The following is a 20,045-nucleotide window of genomic DNA, read 5'->3' on the forward strand; positions in this document are numbered from 1 at the left end:
AGCGTGCTGCAGAACAAGTGCAGGGCTGGAGGGGCCTTGGAATGCAAGCTGGGGTAGGAATTGTGAGAAATAATGTAGTGGAAAATGAGATCAACTGATGTATGTTCTAAGTGAAGAAAGAAAGGATAGCTTTCTTCATTCCTGTTGTTCCTCTTGAGAAAACAATTTCGAAAGTTATGGAAGTAAGGGGCACAGATCACAGCCCTCAGCTTGGAATGTGCTGTCTGGATGCAGTGCATAGGAAATGGAATTTTCTATGGGTTCTTTGTAAGTCACCAGTTCAGGAACGTGGAGCGTTTACCTGCCATGTGGGCTTATACACAGGAAGCTTTTGACTGGAAGAAATAGGGTTTAACACTGAGGTTCTGCTCTGTTCCTGACTGTATTCCCTGTGGCAGCACCAAAACAAAGTACTGAGCTCCTGTTATCTGCCAGGACCTCAGCACTCCTCCCAGAGCAGAGCGCTGTGCTGGTGCTTCTCTTCCTTAAACACATCTTCCTCCTTAAATCCGTTTTCCTAACTCTATTTGTGGATGAACTAATGAATAAGGGCCTCTATTATGATAAACTGAGTTCTTGCAGCAGCTCTAAAGCTCAAATTAAAGTCGGAGCAGGAAGTTTGAAACGTTCCCATATTTCATAAGGAAGCTGTCGTTGGCTCTGGCACTGCTGGGGAACTCCCTGCCATTCTGTGGGGCAGCAGGGGCCATGTCAGGGCAGGGCAGTTCCTGGTGGGGCAAACATTCCTGGGGCTGAGCTCAGGGTGCAGCCACCGTGCCCATGCAGTGGGCATTGCATCACGCGGAGGGCGGCTGGGGAGTGAAACTGGGGCTCAGGCTGGGAGCATTTCCAAAACAACACCGAGCTCTTAGCTGTTGTCCTGTGCTCTACCACCTGTGTGCCTGGGAACAGCAGAGCTCGTGGAAAGGCTCCAGTAAATTGTAGGTGTGGAGTGAAATGCCTGGAGAGCACAGGGAGGGCAGGCGGTGCCAACCCTCACCGCTGCCTTATTAAATTGAAGATGAAAGGATGAAAGGCCTCAACCCCCTTCCAGCCTCTCTGCAGACAGCCCTAGATGAAACTTCTCAGTACCCTGCGAGCTGCTCTGCTTTGCTGAGGGGAGGAACATGACTTTGCATACCTGCAGCTCAGCGCTGGAACGCGAACAGTGGCAGAGGGTGGGAGAGGGACACAGGCAGGGAGTGATCTGACTGCAGCGGCGCGGGGCTCCCTTGGGTGCTATGGGGAGCAGAGCCTGGCCTTTGCCTGGCCCCACTGCGCTGCCGGTGTCTGCTTCCATGTGCCCAAACTCCCCCACGTTGGGTTTCCTGCTGGAAAGCCTTATTGCCTTCCCAAGGGTCTCTACTTTGCAGCTTCCCTGGAGATCCACGTGTTAGGAATGTTTTTGCTGCAATTCCCACCTCCAACGAGCTCTGCTTTAAAGAGCCCACAATCCGAACAGAATTCCAAGGAAGAAAACTTCTTGGTAACTAAGATTTAAAAACAAGTTTTCTTTTTCTCCCACTGTGATAGGAGCACAAAGCAGAGCCACCTCTGTGCGTTGCATCCTTTGCAGTCAGTGGTATCACCCAGCCCTGCTCTGCTCTGCTCAGTAGCCAACACCATCTAACAGGGAAGGCAGCTGCTGTGCTTCTCCCAGGGAGCACGAGCAGATTCTCTGCTGTGTGTCAGCTGGGCAGAAAGTGGTGGTTTATCCTCCCCACGGTGGGGATGAGGGGGGAGAGGGGGGGGGGGGGGGAACAACTGAACTGAGCTGACACGCGGTTAGATGGAGGGTCGTGTCATGGTTATGCTTTGCTTTCTCCATCCACGTCTACCCTGGCTTTGGTCTGTTAAAATTTGCTTGCTCCTCTTGCTGCAAGAAGATCTGATAGATATTTTTTTTAACTGTTTAATTAAAAATGGAATAAAGTACATAGAAGAAGCCTCCTGCTCCCCCCTTCCCCCCCCCCCCCCCCCCCCCCCATGCCTGCTGTGCCTCCCAAACCTGAGCTCATTCCCGTCTGAGTGGCTGATGGGTATTTTTGCTCCCTGTGGTGCAAAATGCATTTTTTCTCCTGCTCTATCTGACAATGTATTTGCATCTTGTGCTAAACAAGTGGAGCAAAGCCCTCTTTGAAGTGCAGAAAGCCATTTTTTTTTTTTCCAAAGGGGAAGCACAGAGTGTGGCATGTTGGCAGTGCACTTGGTTTGAATTTGTCTTGAAACGCTGAGATGTCTTTTGTGCGTCTTTCTAATTACATCATTAGCACCTTTAAAGTCTCTTCCACGATCTTTTAAATGTCCTGGGTAGAAATTCCAAGACAGGACTGTATCTGACCGAACGGCAGAGAAGCAGGCACACCTCGTGGGTCAGAACTGCCCCATGCAGCAGCGCCCAGCTCTTATGAAGATAGAGCTGTCTGCTGCACTGTGCGCTCCTCCTGCGGGCTGTTACACAGACAGAAGGGGAACTCCCTTTAAACAGCCACTTCCTTAACCTTCTCTCAGGCCTTCTGAAGACTCATCTTTGATGCCTGCAAGTCCCTGCCAGCTGGCAGTGCTGGGCTGTTGCTGAGCAGAGTTCTGCTTGCTGCTCGCCTTCCACTTCCTCCTCCTCCCTCCCCTGCAGTCCGTCTCCTCCACCTGCTGCTGCTTGTTCTGATCTGGTTTGGGAGCACTTTGGGGCAGGGACCGTCTGATTTGCAGCGTGTCTGCATGGCCCCCAGCGCAACGAGGTAAAAGCTATTAATTCAAATCACCCTATTTTTAAATGCAGCCTTATGGAATCAATACAGCTGTGCTATTAATAACAGCCACAGTATGGTAACTTGGTACTGTGCATCAGCTTAGACCAGCCCTGCAGCCTGTGAGAGAAAGGGTTCCAGTTCTGAGGAAGTCACCAGAGCTGGATTTGAGTTCTCCATGAAAGCTTTGCTGTGCCTTGGATTCCCATTCCCACCCTCTGCAGGCAGAGCAGTGCTGGTGAAATAATTCCATCATGAAGAGCTCCAGAAATGATAGGTGCTCCAAGGGTGCCTTCTCCTCAAATCCCTGCAAGGTAGCATCACAATTTAGGTTTTTTTTCTCGTTTTCTCTGCTGAAATTGTGATTCATCCTCATTGCTTCTGTGTTGACCAGCTCTAAGTAAATAGTAAGACTACTAGCAAGCATGCAGCTACTCCGGTGTGCAAGATCAGGATGGCATATCCTGCTCAGGTGATGTTCTTCCAGCACCTGCAGATCTGAATCCCACCCTGGATTTGGTGTGCAGGCAGGGTGGCTGTTTTCCTCATGGGGACAGAGGGTCCTGCAGGCTGTGCTGTCACCTGCCAACAGAGGCTGGGAGAGGCGCTGGGCTGCCAAGAGCATCCCACGGCAGCTCGGTGCTTTTGGGCAGCCTGTCACTGCTGCTGGTGCAGCACAGCCCTGACACGGTATCATCCTAGGGTTGTTTCTTGCAGACTGCCAAAGGCTGTTTCAGTGTGATGTTGTATCTGTCATTAAACATATGTACCCTAAGACAATACTGCAAAATGACATCTCCGAGCAGTGAATTCTAGGGCGGATCAGACAAACATGGGAACACGGGTGTCTGCTCTTGCTCAGCAGTACTGCTCTGTAGCGCTTCTGTCCAGGTGACTGCCATGAGTTTTCTGGAGGGTTCTGTTTCATATGGCTCTGAATACCGCACAGCAGCCAAAGCTGTCAGGATCTCAGTGTGGTCCTGTAAGTGTATGCCATGTGGGAATAGGAGATGCATCTCTTCTGCAAAGGCATGTCATGCAACCTCTGCGGCATGCCTGCTGTCTGGTGTTGAGTTCTTACAGTGATGCCGGACCCCCAGGCCTGGATGGGCACTGTGCTCCCAGACTGCCATACCCAAACCAGGAGAGGACAGTGGATGTAGGCATACAGCTGCCTTCCTGTGCCTCCAGCGAGCAACCTGTGTGAGCTGCTTGCTCCAAGGGAAGGCGTTAGTTCTCTGCTCTTCCCCTGGGGAACCAGGTCCCATGGAGCTCCAGCAGCATGTATCTGAGCTCTTGAGGCCCTGTGGGAGGCTGGGACACCCAGCCCCAAACCTGCACCACACTGCACCCCAAGGCACACTGCACCCCAAGTGTCATGCCCGGCTCTGACTTCTGCCAGGAGATTTTCATGTTGAAAGGTTCCTCCCATCCCATCTGCCCTAACTGTGTTCATCATGAGGAAGCAGAAACACGTGCTTGGTTTGATGTTCCTGCAAGCATGATCTGATTGCCTGCCTCCCAGGAACTGTCTGGGACCCATTTTCCTGCCGTGACCTCTTTCTTCTGGAGCTGTGATGGCTCTGCATGGCTTTGATGCCCACCCTGCAGAGTTGGGGCACACCAAAGGGTGGCACAGACTGATGTCGGTGTGCCCAGGCTGCTGCTGTTTTGCAGCCAGGCTAATTTACAAGGGAAAAAGTGATGAAAATGAAGGGAAAGTCCCTTATGGTCCTGATCTCAGGGATGATGAGAGTGGCTTTGCCTGGGCTAGTCCGGCTGCTTCATCTGTCCTTCTGCAGTGCTTTCAGTAGAACTGGGAGCATCTTGTTAAACAATTTGGCAAGTGTGCAATAGGAACAGTTGACCACTCACAGATTCAGTGGCTGCTCATCCTATGGGTGTTGCTGCCCCTCTGACTGTGCTATCCAGGGCAGCAGCATGGCCCTCACACCTGTGCACAGCTCTGTGTGGTTGCAGCTGGTGGTTCCATGTAGCTGTGCACTCCAGGTGTAGCTCACCTTGTATAGCACGTTTATGACTCATACTGGGCCTTCCTTATTTATCAGGCTATTTTTGAATTGCTCAGTGGCAATGCATGTGTTTCTTCCCCTGGATGACTGTGCTTTCTCATTCCCTTGTAGATGTTTGGAGGGGGGCAGTGGTTCATTATCTACAGAAAGTGGCAAATTGGAATTGTATGCTTCAAATAAGTGTTTGGAGCAGCTTCCTTGAATACTGGTATGGAAACAAAACTATTTCAATTGCTTTTGCAGAAGGTGATGAAGCTGCAATAGAACCTGAATCTTGCTGTAATTTCCTATAGTTGACCATTGATCTAATGTGTGGTGCTTCACTATTCACCATCACAAAGGATGTAAATGGTGTCTGCCTGGCCAAGGAATGCTCCCCCCTTCCCATTCTCTCATATGCAATAGGAGGATGCAGAACAGTAAGGAAGTGATTATTGGTCCCAAAGCAAACAGACAAAAGACTGTGCGTAACTGGTAAACTGTGGCGGTGGTTTTGTGACCCAGGTGTGAGGAATTACATTTGTTGAAGTAGGATCACTAGGGACAAGTTTTACAAAGTACTTAAATCATTAGGAAACTTAATTTGAGATATTTTTTTTCTTGGGTATCTAACTGTCACAGCGGTGAGCACTGCAAAGGCTGAGGGCTTTAGGAGCTCATGCTGTTGTTCTGAATCACATCAGGCTCGGAGCTCGAGGTTTATAGCTCTTCTGAGGGCCGCCTTGAGGTCTGGCTGCAGAACGCAATGGGAACCTGGGGCTCAGGGTTGGGTCATGGTGAGAGCCCCATGACCAACCCTCTGGAGTGCCCACGCTGACACTTAACCAGGAATTAAGACCCAGAGTTAAACAGAAGCCCTTGAAATTCTTACACCAAGTTTCCATGTTGCTCCGTTCTTGGTTGCAAAGCAAATCCCTTCCACTCTGACCTCTCCTGCTCTGCCATTCCGTGCACCATCGCTCTCCTGTAGGCAAATCATCTCCATGGTGTGAGCAGAGGACAACTTGGTGGTTTTCCCCATGAGCTGTACTGCTCCTGCTGCCCTGCCTTTCTCTTGTGGAAACACAAATGATGTTTCTTCAGACACGAAGGTAGCACTTAGGCTTCCCATCCCGCCTACCCCCTGGCCTGGGCTTTGTAAATGTAAGTGCAGATTATGAATGCATGTGCAGTGTCTGATATTTCTAGGAAGAATACTTTATAACTGAAATCTCTCTTCTCCTGGGGATGAAAGCAAAACAAATTTAAGGATTAAATCACACAGAGGTATAATCCCCAAGGGAAACTTACTTTAGTTATTATGATTATATTACGATGTACGCCTCGGTACAGCAGAAGCTGTGTGAATACCATTTCAGTGGGGAATAATTTTTAGTCTTACAGCCTATAGTACATTATAATGCATTTCTGGGAGCCTGATGAATAATAACTGCAATCCTCAGATTTCTTTGCTTTCTTTGGTTACTTTGGTATTCCCCACCTTCCCTTTTAAAAGAGAAAGGAAGAGAGCAAGATGTTCCTAAAACAAAAACTTGCACTAACTTAGAGAAGTTTTAAGCAAGCATTAATTACGCATCTCTGGATATACTTCATGGTGCAAAATGTTTATGTAGTTTGTGAGCAAGTAACAGTGTAAGACACTCCATGGAGTCCACTATACTTGTGCTCTGTTGTAAGATCTGAGCGATCAAATCAGGCAGGTCTTTGTGTGTTTCTGGAAGTGTGGGAAATGAGGCCCCTCTGCATGTTGTTGTTGCACAGTCTTGCTCCCATGAGCTCCCTTGGGGCAGCGGATGAGCCCTCAAAGCCCACTCTGCACCTGGTGCTGGGGTACAGCAATGTGCTCAGGGCTGTATGAAGCCTTGGCTCTTCGTGCTTTCATCACTCTGTAATGTGAGAGGGAAATCTACAGCTCTAACTGTCAGAAAACTGAAGTCCTGGGATTTTGGAGGGCACCTTTTGGTAGATGCAGCTGAAGCCAGTCCTGATGCTTGAACGAATATGAAATACGTGAGACTAGTTAAAAGAAAGGCAAAAGGATGTGGTCCCAATGTAGCCAACAAGTCAAAGATACAACTGACAGAGCTCTTTAAAACTGCTGTACCAAGGAAGACACACATCTCCATACCAGTGGCCAATGAGCTGCCCTAGAAAGCTGTAGGTTGGCTGAGCATAGTTTCCCATCTGCACAGCCAGTCCTTATCCTGCCCTGTGAACATCATATTTCACTCTGTGTGTAGCAGACACCGTGGTGTTTGCAGATGATCAAGTAAAGTACAGACAAACTAAGTGACTTGACCAAGGTCACACAAAGAGTCTGTCAGAGCAGGAACTTGAGCACAGGTCTCCAAAGCCCCAGGCTGGTGTCCTTACCATTAGATCATCCTTCCTGTGAAGACTGAAAATCCATATTGGTTGCATCGTTGCACTGTATACTGCTTCAGAACAGCTGCCCCCAGAATACTGTGCTCCTTGCAGAGCACTTCATTACCAGGAAGATATTGATTGACACGTTGGAGGGAGTTCAGAGAAGAGCAACAAAAATAATTAGGGAGTGGAGAGATTGACTTGAGAGATTGATTTATGAGGGAAGATTAAGTGAGATAAATATGTATAGCTTGGCTTACCTGCAGCTGAGGATGGTACATGGTAAGTCTGCAAATATTTAAGGTGTGTAAACAATCAGGAGGAAGAATTGCCACTGCTGGTGCAGTCTGTTGGGAGGTTGGTGAGGCCACATGCAGTGGTTGTACAGAGCCCTTTCACAGCATGGCTGGGCCACAGGTCCTGCCCCTCTGTGTAGGGGAAAGAATGGCTTTTGGAGCTATGAGGTTGGTGTAGAAGGGGAAGATCCACTGGGGACATGGCTGGAACACGCAGTCCATGTCACAGGATGCTGAGCTCTATCCTGCAGGTGATGGAGAGCTATTCCCAGCCTGGAGCAGCAGGATCCAAAGTCACAAACCCGTGTGAAATGGGTGATGTGCTATAGAGGAAACAGAAGAAATGTGGTTAATATCCCTTGCATCAGTAAATGTCAGTTGCCATGGCAACTACAGTGCTTGATTATTATGGAATAGCAGACCAAGAAGCCAGGTACAGCTTATGGAAATTCCTAGTAAACCTGAGTTGGGCGATCCCAGCTTTGATCGACCATAAAAACAAGTAGGAAACAAACTAGCTCAAATCCCAAAACAGCTTCTAAAATTGTCTTTTTCAAGGAGAGAGTGGGACTCAGCAGCAAGCCCCCCATGATGCTGTAGCTTTTGTAGTTGCTGATGGCATTCACTGACTGATGTCAATTAGCTGTGGCCCAGAGCTTACAGGGTGTCACAGCTTGGCCAAGGCTGTATCCACTCTATGGGTTTCCTAAGTGCTTTCAAAGAGTTTGTTTTTGACTTTTAGGTGTCTCTTTTTTTTTTTTCTTTAGCCTTCTCTTAAGGCTGTGTGTATGTGCTAAATTCCCAGGGAGGTGGTGGAGTCACCAAGTGTTCAAGGAATGTTCAGATGTTGTACTGAGGGATGTGGTTTAGTGGGAAATACTGGTGGTAGGTGGAAGGTTGGACTGGATGATCTTGGAGGTCTTTTCCAACCTTGGTGATTCCATGGTTGTAAAATCTGATCAAACTGAGAAGAACCTCTTTATGCATGCTGAGATCCTTACTGAGATGTCATCACTCCATAGGGCTTGCAGCATGGACGCAGCTCTTCAGCATTCTGGAGGAGTTGAGAGACTTGAGATTGCTCAGCCAACCTGTCCATGAAGCCAAAAAATGCCACTGAAACCCCTGGGGGTGCTCTGTCTCAACAGGAGCTCTGTCTCTGGGATGAAGGAGCACTCAGCGTCCATACCCTCAGTATTTTGTGTTAGGAGGAAATGTTCTTTCCTGATGTCTTTAAATTTCACCCCTTAATGGAGAGGAGAAGTAGGCACTGATTGCAGTCAGTGTGCAGATTGCTCCATGTTGGTGCACTGTAGCTGCCTTCAATTTCTGCACCTCACTGACCTGTAACCATGTGGGACGGGGAATGGAGAGCATCTCTGTGTGCAGAATGTGGTGGGTGAGTTCCTCCAGCACTTGCCTGCCCTGCTTCATCCACCTGTGCCCATGGAGCAGCCCCTGTTCCAACTCCTGCCTTGTGTGTTCCCATCTCCTTTTCTTTTCTTTCCATTGCAAGCTCAGTTTGTAGTTATACAGTCAGGTCTCCACAGAGTAATTTACTGGCAGAATCTCTCCCAGAATCCAGCTTGAAACCAAGCTGTAAAAACAGCTGAGAGTGTAAATAATTCATGCAGACAATATGACTTTTTTATGTAAATTCGGTGCATTAACCCTCTATTATAATGATGGACGACAGATATGGGCGACGTTGCCTTGGTAAGAGCTAATGGATGGCCACCATAAATTCACTGCACATTTTATTGTGTTGCTGGAAATTGTGCCTTCAGGCAATGCTGTTTACTTTTATGTAAAACTCAGGGTTCCCTAAATATTACAAATATTTTACATCAGACTCCTCAGCATTTGGGCACAGCACACAAATCAAGCTTTCTTCATCTGAGTTGTAATTAAAGGTTTGTTATTTTTTTCAGGGACAATTATCTAAAACTATAAAGAGAAATATTTTTTCCCTTTAGATGTTCAGTCATTGACTTATTAGCAAAACCTTTGAAGAAAGATATTAAATAACTGCAGCGTATAACTTTGCATTAGGCTGCGTGTCGTATGCATAGCAAATTTGGAAATAGTTCCTTGTTACTAGTTTTTATTTTTTACCATTCCTTGTGCTTAGTTACACATAAAATATTCTTCCTCCCCCCCTTGCATATGCTTCTCTCTATAATTCATTTCTGTTTTATCAGGGTAAATCTCTGAACCATGTCCTTGAGGAATTCAGTCTCAGTAAACATGGAAACTTTCGTTCATTTCAGGGGATTCTGAAGATTGATATTCTTTTTTTGTTACTTTTGGGTTTCGTGACTGTTTTGCATGGACCTTCAGTGGGTAAATTGGGATGATGCACATGATTTGCTGAAAACAAATGAGTTTCATATGTTTAAAAGCGTATATTTAAAAACTACAGAGGAAAAAAAATATATAGCCATCATTGCGACTATGCAATTAATTCCCCTTAATCAAACATTCAGTTTAATCTCATTGTACACCTCAGCGTTGGGAAAAGAAAACAAAAGGTGAAAAGGCAGTTGTATGTAGCAAAGGATCCTACTGCTTCCAACAGAGGGAATGGAATCCCATTTGTAACAAAGGCAGGAGATGCTGGCAGCGGTGACATCCCTGTCCCTGTCCCATTGGTTGCCTGGAGGATCCAATGACCCAAACGGTCTCTGGTAGAGCTCTGCATGGGGACTCATCAGAAGCCCTCTTGGAATCAGCATAGGGAATGGCATAGGTTAGTTGTGCCAAGGCATGTCCTCCCCATCTCCTTTCAGAGGAAGACACCTCTCATTTCTGGCAGTCCTTATTTTGATATCTGTATGGAGAAAAGGCTGCATGAGGTTGAATAGGAGTGGTTTCAGTGCAGCAAGCTTGAGGAGAAGACTTCTTCTGTGGGAACTAAATAGAAGTAGCATTGCAAGAGGTTCTTTGTTTTAGTTTTTACAAAGCACTGAATAAGAGGAATGCAACAGCTACCAAATAAATAAATAAATAAAAAGCTAACAAAATCAGTCTTGTCAATCACACGGCATATTAAGTGAAGGCTAACGGTTTAATTACACATAACCTATTAATAATTGGGTTTATTTTGTTTCCTGGCTACGCGTGCTGTTTTCAGCTCTATTAGGAATGTCACAAGGTGAAAGTGCATCAGCTTATAACCAAAGGCATTGACTTATTTTTTTTTCAGTCTTTCATATTGACTGGGATTCCTAAATTTGGACTTTCAGATTTTGCACCTTATTCTTCTGACGTGTTTTACTGCCCTGAAGCCACTTTGCAAAATTCATAGCGGCTTTCACATGCTCTGGTGCTTCTTGGGACCAATTCAATCTTGAACAATAGATGTGTGTGCAGTAGAGCCAGGAAATGTTACGCTGGAGATCCTGGGCTTATTCCCCAATAACATTTTGATTTGTAAAGTATTCCACTACACAAAACACACACAGGAGACAACATTAAAAAACATTAGAGCCCGTAGCCTGCAAGACAGAAAGGTGGCTTACAATACAGATGGGCAGCGTGGCCTGAGATATAGGCAGGGCACACTAATAATCAGAGGAAACGTTACAGAAAGCATTCTTGACGTTTTACGTTCTTCAGCCATTTAACAAATCTCCTGGGACAGTGTTTTGCCTTTAAAAAATAATAATAATAATTCAGTGGTATCCAGACAAATGGTTCTTTCCTACTGTTTGAGATAATTGGGGTTTGTGGTTTGGAAAGGAGCGTTTCCCAGCTCTGTACCCATATGGGGTTGCTCAGAGCGGAGCTCTGGTGGGGGTCAGATGGCAGCTTTGTCTCCCCTCCCCAATGATTTGATGCACTGGAAGGAGGAATTATGTATAACCCTGGAGGTGTACGTGTTGGGTGGGGTATCTCTGGATCTATGGGTCAGTACTGTGCTCTGGTCAATGAGAAGCAGAGCTACAAGGCATCATTCTGCCCGAGTACTTGATTTAGAGGTCAAGTGTTCTGAACTCTTGAATATTAATGTAGATGTCTGTCACCTGTCCTGGACAATTTTATGTAATTTGTGGCAAGCTTTAGAAGGCTTTGGCTGCACTGAGGAACAGAGCACTTTGCTCCCAGTGCCGCTGCCCCAGCTGTGTGCGTGCCTCTCAGAGGTGATAAAAGGAGAGGAAGATGTGCTTTCAGGTGGAAAGAGGGCTTGAAAAGCATACAGGCTGCCTTGTGGGGTTGTGAGGAAGCACTTCTCGGCGAGGAAGGCGTCACTGGGTCAGGCCAAATGCACTCCACAATTACAGATTGCTGCAAATCTGAGATGGGCAGGTGGGACTCATCTATGGAAATTCAAGAGCCTTTCCTAATAATTTGCTCCAAACTCACTGTATTCTTGTATTTTTCACTGGATTTCTTAAGAGGCTTTTTCATATCAACCTGGTACGTCATCTTCAGGCCATCCATCTCCCTCCTCCTCGATCTGCTTGCACAGATTTCCAGATTTTGCTGCCAGTTTTGAAGCTCCTCAGTGATTCTCGTAGTTTTTTCCTTGTCAGAAAAGTGTACAAAATCCAACCCACCCTTTGTCCAATGTAGAGTCATCCGGAGAGCCTAGATGGCCTCTCCAGCCACCAGCTCTGCCTGTGCTCTATCTCTGCCTTCCTTCCACGAATGCGATGGGGACAGAAGGACTGGGGACCTCTTGGAAAGCCCCCAAGGTGCTGGGGGAGCAAAGTGCCCCTCCTGAGCACTGGGTGAGGTTTAGCTTTTGCAAGCTAAGGGCCACGCTGTCACCCAGGATGGCACACCCCTTTCTAATCTCTAAATGCAGCATTGTCAATACAGAGCAAAGGTTTCTGCTCACCCTCTTCTTCTCTATTTAATACATTTAAGTACTGCACTCTACATATGAAGAATAGTGATGTTATCAGAAAGCATTGAAAAACATATGTTTTAATGAAATGTGTTGACAACTGCTGAAGTAAAGTTTTTGTTAAGTCTCAAGAGTTTAGCCATGACAAGCAGTATTAATGAATTGAATTAATTAAAAAGCATTTCAAGATGAAACGGGGCCTGTTCTATGTAAAATGCTCTATACATTAGACAAGCATTATGGAAATCACTGCTTTGTACTGCACTGTAATGCAGCCATTTATAAAAGCTTCTCAAGATCCATGGATAGCAGTAATTTGGGCTTAGCGTGTCTTTGAAATTCATTGAATACAGCATGTGCTATTTAAAAGCATGAAATCTGGATAGTTCCACTGCCATCAAAGTTCGCATGGCTTGGAGAGAGGAGAGGGAGCTCAGCACTGCTGGAATGAGCGGTGATGCACACAGGGAGGGGGAGACCAATGAGCATTTGGCCATCACCAGCAGAATGGTGCAGCTGTGGGCAGCCATGGTGTTACAGAGCAGGCTGTCAGATTAGCAAGGAGCCAGGTCCCAAACTGCCCTGAAATGTGGGTGATCTCATGGAGTCGTTTCTTTCATTCTTGCTGCTCCTCTGCTTGTCTGCCCCAAGATCCCCTCCTTTATGTACCATGCTTGGCCTCCAGCTCTTCTGCTTTCTGGATTGCTTTTTTTGTCCTGAGTAATACCATCAACTGTGACCAGTGGCATTACAGAAAGATAGGCATGTATTCCATATACAATACACAGAACAGTCATGTGGGTGTGCCCACAGGGGACCCTTCTCTTAGTGTATGGCACAGTTAACCTGAGCATCTGGCCATAGGGCTAAGGAGCCACCCAAGGTTAGCACAGTTCTATAAATGCATCAGCTCTGCATCGGACCTGGCGAAGTCAGTCATAAAATGAGAGCTCTTTGCAGACAGCTTTTCCCAGTGGGAAATATCTATTTGTTTTCACAACTTTCTTGGTTGAGTTAGCATTGTGACTTTTCCCAGGAAGCAAAGATTTCAGTAAGGGGGGTAACAACATTAACACAGAACACATTGAAGAACATATCTAATTACCATTAAGTATCTGACTTCTTGTTAATAAACATACAACCTGGGTGAAAGATGAGAGAGGAACAGTGAACAACAAAACGATTTCATAAATGCGTGGTGAAGGTTCTTTCACTTCATGTGTTTTAAGATTGGGCTTCAAACTGACTGTTTCAAATGGATGCACCTTTATCTGTGTTGTAATTTGTCTGAGTCTTAATAAAGGAAATTACATCCCTCAAGAAGAAGTAGCCACAAAACCGTCAGTAGCTTTCAAATGTTGTAATGTCTTAATACTGCCTATTCGACCAAGAATGTGGCTGCTCAGTAAGAAAGAAGGAAAAAAAAACCCTAAATGCAAAATGATACAGTCAGGCTCCTCAAGCAATGTAAGCTGACACTTAAAGGATGGTAAAGTTTGCTAAACACTCAGCTGCTGCACATGTTTCTAGAAAGGCATTTGATACATTGCTTGGAATGTCAGTAAATCTTAGTGCAGTAAATGCTTAGCACAGGGGGTAACTCACTTTGCCCTGAGTGTGTGAGGAATAGAGCTACCACTGCTGCATCCCAAAACGCTCAGGGAGATCCATCCCAGAAGCAGGTGTGATTTTGCCTTGTAGAAAAAAAAGACTGAGCTCGTTCTGCTGCTTTGCTAAAGCACAAGCAATATGTTTGCACATGTCACAGTTAACATTTGCATTCAGTATCTGCATGGTGAGAGCTTCTGAGCCTGCTCCTACCTGTCAAACAGGCACAGGTAGCGTTTGTGTCTGACCAAAAGAAGTCTCTTCCCCTTGGCTAGATACTGTGCTCCACGCAGAGCAGAGCTGAAATGACGGCCAGCACTTTCAGCTTCTTTCAAACTCTTCTTGCTAACGAGACTCTAGGAAGGACATGAAGCCCTTTGTATGCAGCCACACTGTTTTTTAAGGGCTGAAGCTGCCTGGCCTTGATTAGTAGAGTAAGTAGGCCAAGTCATGCTGGCAGGTGGTAGCTGTGAGAGGTTCAGTGGTGGCACCTTCTGCAGGGAGGGAGGGAAATGGGTGGCACTGTGGCATGAGTTTGTGTGACTGCAGCTTTGGGGTGACCTGAAGACTTCAGCCTTGACTCTCTACGAGGTTTTATTTAGTAGCACAAGTAATTTCTGTGCAAGGCAAAGTCTTAGTGCAGCTGTATTATGCTGGGCTCAGTCTGCGTTTTGATGCAGTAAGCAAGAAATGCAGCCACTGGTAGTGGCTGTGCAAGGATGGAGCTGAGTGGAAGGAAGAAGGGCAGTGAGACACAGTGGTAATGGAATGAGAAATAACATTTGAAACTTCTCACTGCATACAGTAATAAATAACCCCAGCGCAGCCCAGATCAGCTGTAATGAGAAAGTTGGGAAGAAAATCAGTATCAGACTCTCTCGTTATGACCAGAACCTCCGGGTGCAGTTGCCACAGCCCTGAGGCAGTCGGTTGGGCACAATTCCCTCCATTGTCATTTACTTTTAGGAGTTGCAGAAGGAATCTTTTCAGCGGAGAATTATTTCTTGACTCTTGGGAAGGGTGGCTGGCTTTGGAACTGCTTCTAAAGCACAAATTGGGGAACAGCTTTGTAGCACGCTTGGTTTTTGTTCACTCAGTGGCAGCAGAGAGTAGCATGTCATAGTTGAATGAACATGAGCATTAATCACTTCAAATGATGCAATATACTCAGGCCACGTAACAAATATTATTTGAATTGTACTTTGTGAGGAGTAATATAGTTGCATTTCATCCTGAAATCCTGGCTGGAATCTGTATCTAATCCCAAGCAAAGTAATTTTGTATTCTCAGCTCAGCACACAGGAGAACAGCAATCAGGATTGCAGTAGCGTCACTAAACTGCTTGTAGAACACTAGAAATTAATGAGCATTTCAGAAAAAAAAATTATCCTTGTAAGCCTTCTTCAAGGAGAAATGCTGTATATAGTAAGGTAGAAGGTAGCACTCAAAACTGGGGGCACCAGCCAAGCCTGCAGCCTTGCAGAGGACAGGCAGGCTCTCCAGGTAGACGCAGCGTTCTCTTGCATGTGATGCTCTGCCAACGAGAGAAGAGGGAGATGTGAGCCATCGCTGAAAGAATGGCACAGAGATTCATCTCCAGAGTTTTTCTGCTTTTTGACCTTGTGCTGTTGCTATGTGTTTCTTTGGGAGAGCAAATAAGCAGCCTTGCCTCACGGATGTGAAGATAAAGCATGGTAAGGTTAGTGGTTCTGAATAGGTGGCAACTTTGCGGTAATTCAACAAAAGCCCAATCATTGGGCTCCAAAATGGGTGAAGATATTCATCAAATCTGATGAAGTCCCTATTAATTAGGGTTGTTAAATACTAGTAGCGCTTCTGGTACTGTTACGTTTTGGAGGTTTAACTAACAACCCTAATGGGGCTACTTCTGCAGGATGTTAATTAGATATGGCAATTCCACTTACCCATGCAGCCTCGGCACACAACCATCACACATCAATATTTAATTTAATTACTGATGTTGTGGTGCAAGTCACATCTGATTTAAGAGATAAATATGCTTAATTATTAATGAGATAAAACACATACAGTATGTCACCTTTTGTCATTTGAGCTTTATTAGGTATTGTCAGAAAAGACAAATGTGAACGTCAGAGAGGCTGTGACATGGTGCTCTACATCTCCCTATGACTCTTGTCCTTCAGCTTACCTGAGCTCACACTGCACTGCAAATAAGATAAGCAGAGCTGCAAGTGTGCAAGGCAACACGTTGGGCATTCTCTGTTCAGAACTTCCCACAAGACGCCATTGAGAGCAATGGACACAACATGCAAGCACAATGCAAAAAGGTAGAATTCTGCAAAGGTGAATGCAAAAAGGTTGCTTGTCCTTTTGTGAAGGAGGGGGGAGAAGAGGACAGACAACTAAGATTTGAGGCTGGTTATGGTTATTAACAGTATTAAAGCCGTTTCTAGTCTGGGTTGGGTTCCTGTTTCATGAGGGACTTTACATCCTCAACTGCCACTCGTACCCTGAAGACTTGTGGTTACATAGAGAACAGGAATATGCAATATACAACCAAAGCACCAGATCTGGTGAAAGGGGTGAAACTGCTCATGTTCATTTTACTACAGAGGATCAAAACCTTTTGGAGGTCCTCCTCTGTACACAAAGTGTCCTTTGTAAGCCTGTGCTTCCAGGGGTTCACAAGCTAGTGCTAGAAGTTTGTGTGGGTTGAAACTTGCTGTGCAAGATCTTTGCCTGGGGCCATTTGGTTTGATGTGTTTGACAAAATTTTAAGAGATCCTGAGTTAACTGATCCAAACAAATAGTTTTTGAGAGGCTGAGAAGGTTTTTGGAGCTTCCTTGAGGGAAAATTCCCATTTGGCAGAAAATCTATGAAAGCAAAAACAACTGTGACAGCATTGTAACCTACTGAAATATATATTAAACTCTCAAATCTATCTAACCATTTTTTCTCTGTATGAAATATAACTCTTTGTCTGTCAGTACTGCGATATACTAATTTAATGGGGACCTGATAGGCTAACAAGAATGGTTAGCAAAGGAGACCATTTCTGCATGGTCCTGGGAGAAATAAGGACAGCTGGCCAAAAAAGCAAGACTGAGAAAGCTTTCAGCTGGCCAAGCATGTCTCAGCACCCACTCATCTAAAGGAAAACCAGGAGAATATGAGAGGAATGCTCATGGACAAAGTAATAGGGAGAAAATGGAAATGCCATTACTTGTGGTGACGGAGACTCATCTCTGAGGGTGATAAAAAGGGAAATGCTGTTTTCTCAGCTCTGTGACCCAGTGCTGTAGGTGGCCATCACAGGTGGCATTATGATCTATCAGTGTGATTGATGTGCTGCAGTGTTTCCAAAGGGTGTGGCTGAGGTGTGGAATTCAGCAGTGCTGAGCTCACATCTTCTGTCAGCTGCCAAAAGTGGAAGAGGCATCCTGGGACCTGTTCCCTCTAATTACACTCCTTGTTTTTTGACAAGTCAACGCATCCAGAATCAGAGAGTGGGGGATGGAGGAACCTGTGGAACCCACAGCTCCACCAGCCAAGCCTTACGTGGAGGAGTGATGCGTTGGGAACGCTTTCCCCAGAAGACTGGCAGCCAGAATGAGTAGCCAAGAAATGTCTGGGAAACAAGAAACTGTCCTCTTTGAGAAGAACCTGTAATTTTCCCCCGGGAGAGAAATAGTGCTGCGGCTGGAAGGATGGAGTAAAGCAGCACTGCCTCCAGCTCTGTCTGAGCATCCTGCAGGTCTTGCATGGGAACACAGAGGCTGAGCATCACCATGATGTGCGTGACTGTGTGTGTTCATCTGAAGAGTGAGAGGAGAAGGTAACAGGCAGCATCGCTCACTGGTCTGGCTTTCAGAGGTGCAACACAAGTTCTGTCAACACCATGGCCATGCCCTGAGGAAGATGCAGCCTATCCTAGCTGTACCAGGCTCAGCAGCTAAAATGAAGGTGTAAGCTCCTGTAATGAAGTTGCTCAGGTTGGAAGCTTTACCTCTACCGTACTGTGTAGTTAGCAGTTGTGCTGATATGTGGGGCACAACTGAGTCTAGTTCTATTTTCCTGGCCGTGCTGCTTTGGTAAACGCGTATTTCTTCCCTTTTATCCCTTGCAGAGGGTTCTGCAAGGCCGCAGTCTAATCTTGTAATAGTCCCAAAAGCCCTGGTTTCATATTGCCATAGGGAGATATCGCAAGTTCTGTGGCAGAACATAGGCTGTATGTGCCACCAAGTAGAGCCATGGTCTCATGGGAGGTGCTGGAAACATGGCTGATCCTTGCTGGAGTGAAGATGTGCAGGGAAGCAATAATATCCCTTGTCTCTCTTCTCTCCTCTTTCTTCCAAATTCACACCTGTCCTCACAGGTATGTGTCCACAGCCTAGCTCGGACAGACAATTCCAGCTAGCACGTGTAATGCCACCAGCACCTCTATGTGAAAGCTTCTTGCTGTTCCTGAGGACTGGAACTTGTTGTGACTCTCACCTGCTCAGCCTGCTTGACTCTTCCAGGCCTGCTGGTGCCTGTGGGAGATGAACTCGATCCTCCAGCTCTTCCCTCCCTGCCGTCTGCATGCTTCCATGAGACGATGTTATGTTGGTCTCAGGATGCCGGAAGGCAGCATGCTGCTGTTTCTTATTAGAATCATAGAATCCTTAGAGTTGGAAGGGACCTCTGAAGGCCATCTTATACTGGGTTCTCTTTCTGAGAAGCTGGAAGTTACGTAGGCCCCTCTCCTGTGAATGAGTAGTTTGAAATTGTTTCCTTCAGTGTGCGTTACTTGCACTTGTCTATACTAGTATGTAATGGGGTTGTGTTGCAGAAGACTCACAGCTGGATATGACAGAACCAGATGTTCACACCCTAGGCCAGACACAGCTGTTTCCCTGTAGCTGGCAAGGGATGTCGAACAAGTAAATGCAGAGACAGCAAGCCTGAAAAAATCTAAGGTAATCAGGCTGAATATGCCTGGAGATTTAGGCCGTCTGGAAGATTGCCAGAGGGCTATTTATTTTGATGTCTACACCTGCTGAATGGGAATGCTTTGTGTGAGCTCAAAGCTTTAAGCGATACCGTATCTCTCCCTTTTTCAGCACTTCACTCCCTCCAGCAGAGTTGCTCGCTTGATAAATTGAGCTTTACAACTCCTTTTTTAAACTTTTCAAGACCGAAAAAAAAAAAAAAGCCCAAACACCTAAAACTTATCTTGTTTCCTGGCTATTAATGAGGGTGGAAGGAAAGCACTGCAGTGCTAGGGAACAGAAAGGGAACGCAATCCATAAACTGCCACTTGAAGGGTTAAAGTCTATAGGCAGTGTCATCTGTTAGATATTGCAGTTTTCATTGCCCAATGTGTAGAGAGTTGGGGGTGAAATTCTCACAAGCTTTCTACCTGCTGCCTTGTGCACACCACACCTTCATGGGCTCAGTACAGCAGATTTATCCCGCAGTGCCCCATCTGGCTCAGTCCTGCTGGCACACAGCCCTCTCCTTCCAGGCTGCCTGTGCCTGCCTTGCTGTCATCTTGAAAGCTCTTAGGATTGTTTTCTTTTACAAAAAGTTTTTGTGCTGATAGTGGTGATGAGTATGCTCCTGCGGTGACCAACATTTGATCAGGAAGATTTCTCAGGGCCGAGGCAGTATTTTTGGAGAAAACGAGACCAGGAACATCAGAAATTGAAGGAACACTGTCTTAAAATTACCTAAAGAGTAGAGTTCTCTCAGAAGAAGTAGGAAAAAAGCTCCTGGTTCCTTCCACGTCCCTGTGCTTCTGTAGAATAAAGGAAAACGTCTCACAGGTGAGAGGGAAGTTACCTTAAAGTGTGATGCCCACTGCTGCTATAATAATCTCTTCTTAACATGCAGAAATCTGTCCTGTATTTGATTTTTACCTGTATACTCCTGGTCGTTTTTCTAATGCATTCAGCTTTATTCTCTGAGCAATATTCCACTCACAGGCTTGCTGCAGCCATTAGCAACACAGATTTTGCCATCTCCCCATCATATGCAGCTGCACTGATGATAATTGTGCCCACTGCTGTCAGTGCCATTCCGTGTTCTCAGATGTGCAGCAAACAACCATTTTCTTTTTTTATTTTTTTGCTCATGTGGGTGACAGTTCTTCAAATGCTATTATTGTCCCAAAGGCAA

The 20,045-nt window shown here is 46.0% G+C and overlaps 1 long non-coding RNA gene across 3 annotated transcripts in view; it reads left to right on the forward strand.

Annotated features, from left to right (window-relative positions):
- Positions 1-2,548: 2,548 nt before the first annotated feature.
- LOC107055022 overlaps positions 2,549-20,045 on the forward strand; it is a 39,150-nt gene continuing 21,653 nt past the window's right edge. The window contains exon 1 of one of the 3 annotated variants that reach the window (XR_005841627.1): positions 2,549-2,738. This is a non-coding gene — a long non-coding RNA (uncharacterized LOC107055022). The remainder of the gene's footprint in view (positions 2,739-20,045) is intronic. The other 2 variants (XR_003071665.2, XR_005841626.1) reach the window with 2 other exon arrangements.

Source organism: Gallus gallus, chromosome 23, assembly GCF_016699485.2.
Source record: "Gallus gallus isolate bGalGal1 chromosome 23, bGalGal1.mat.broiler.GRCg7b, whole genome shotgun sequence".
NCBI lineage: Eukaryota > Metazoa > Chordata > Aves > Galliformes > Phasianidae > Gallus > Gallus gallus.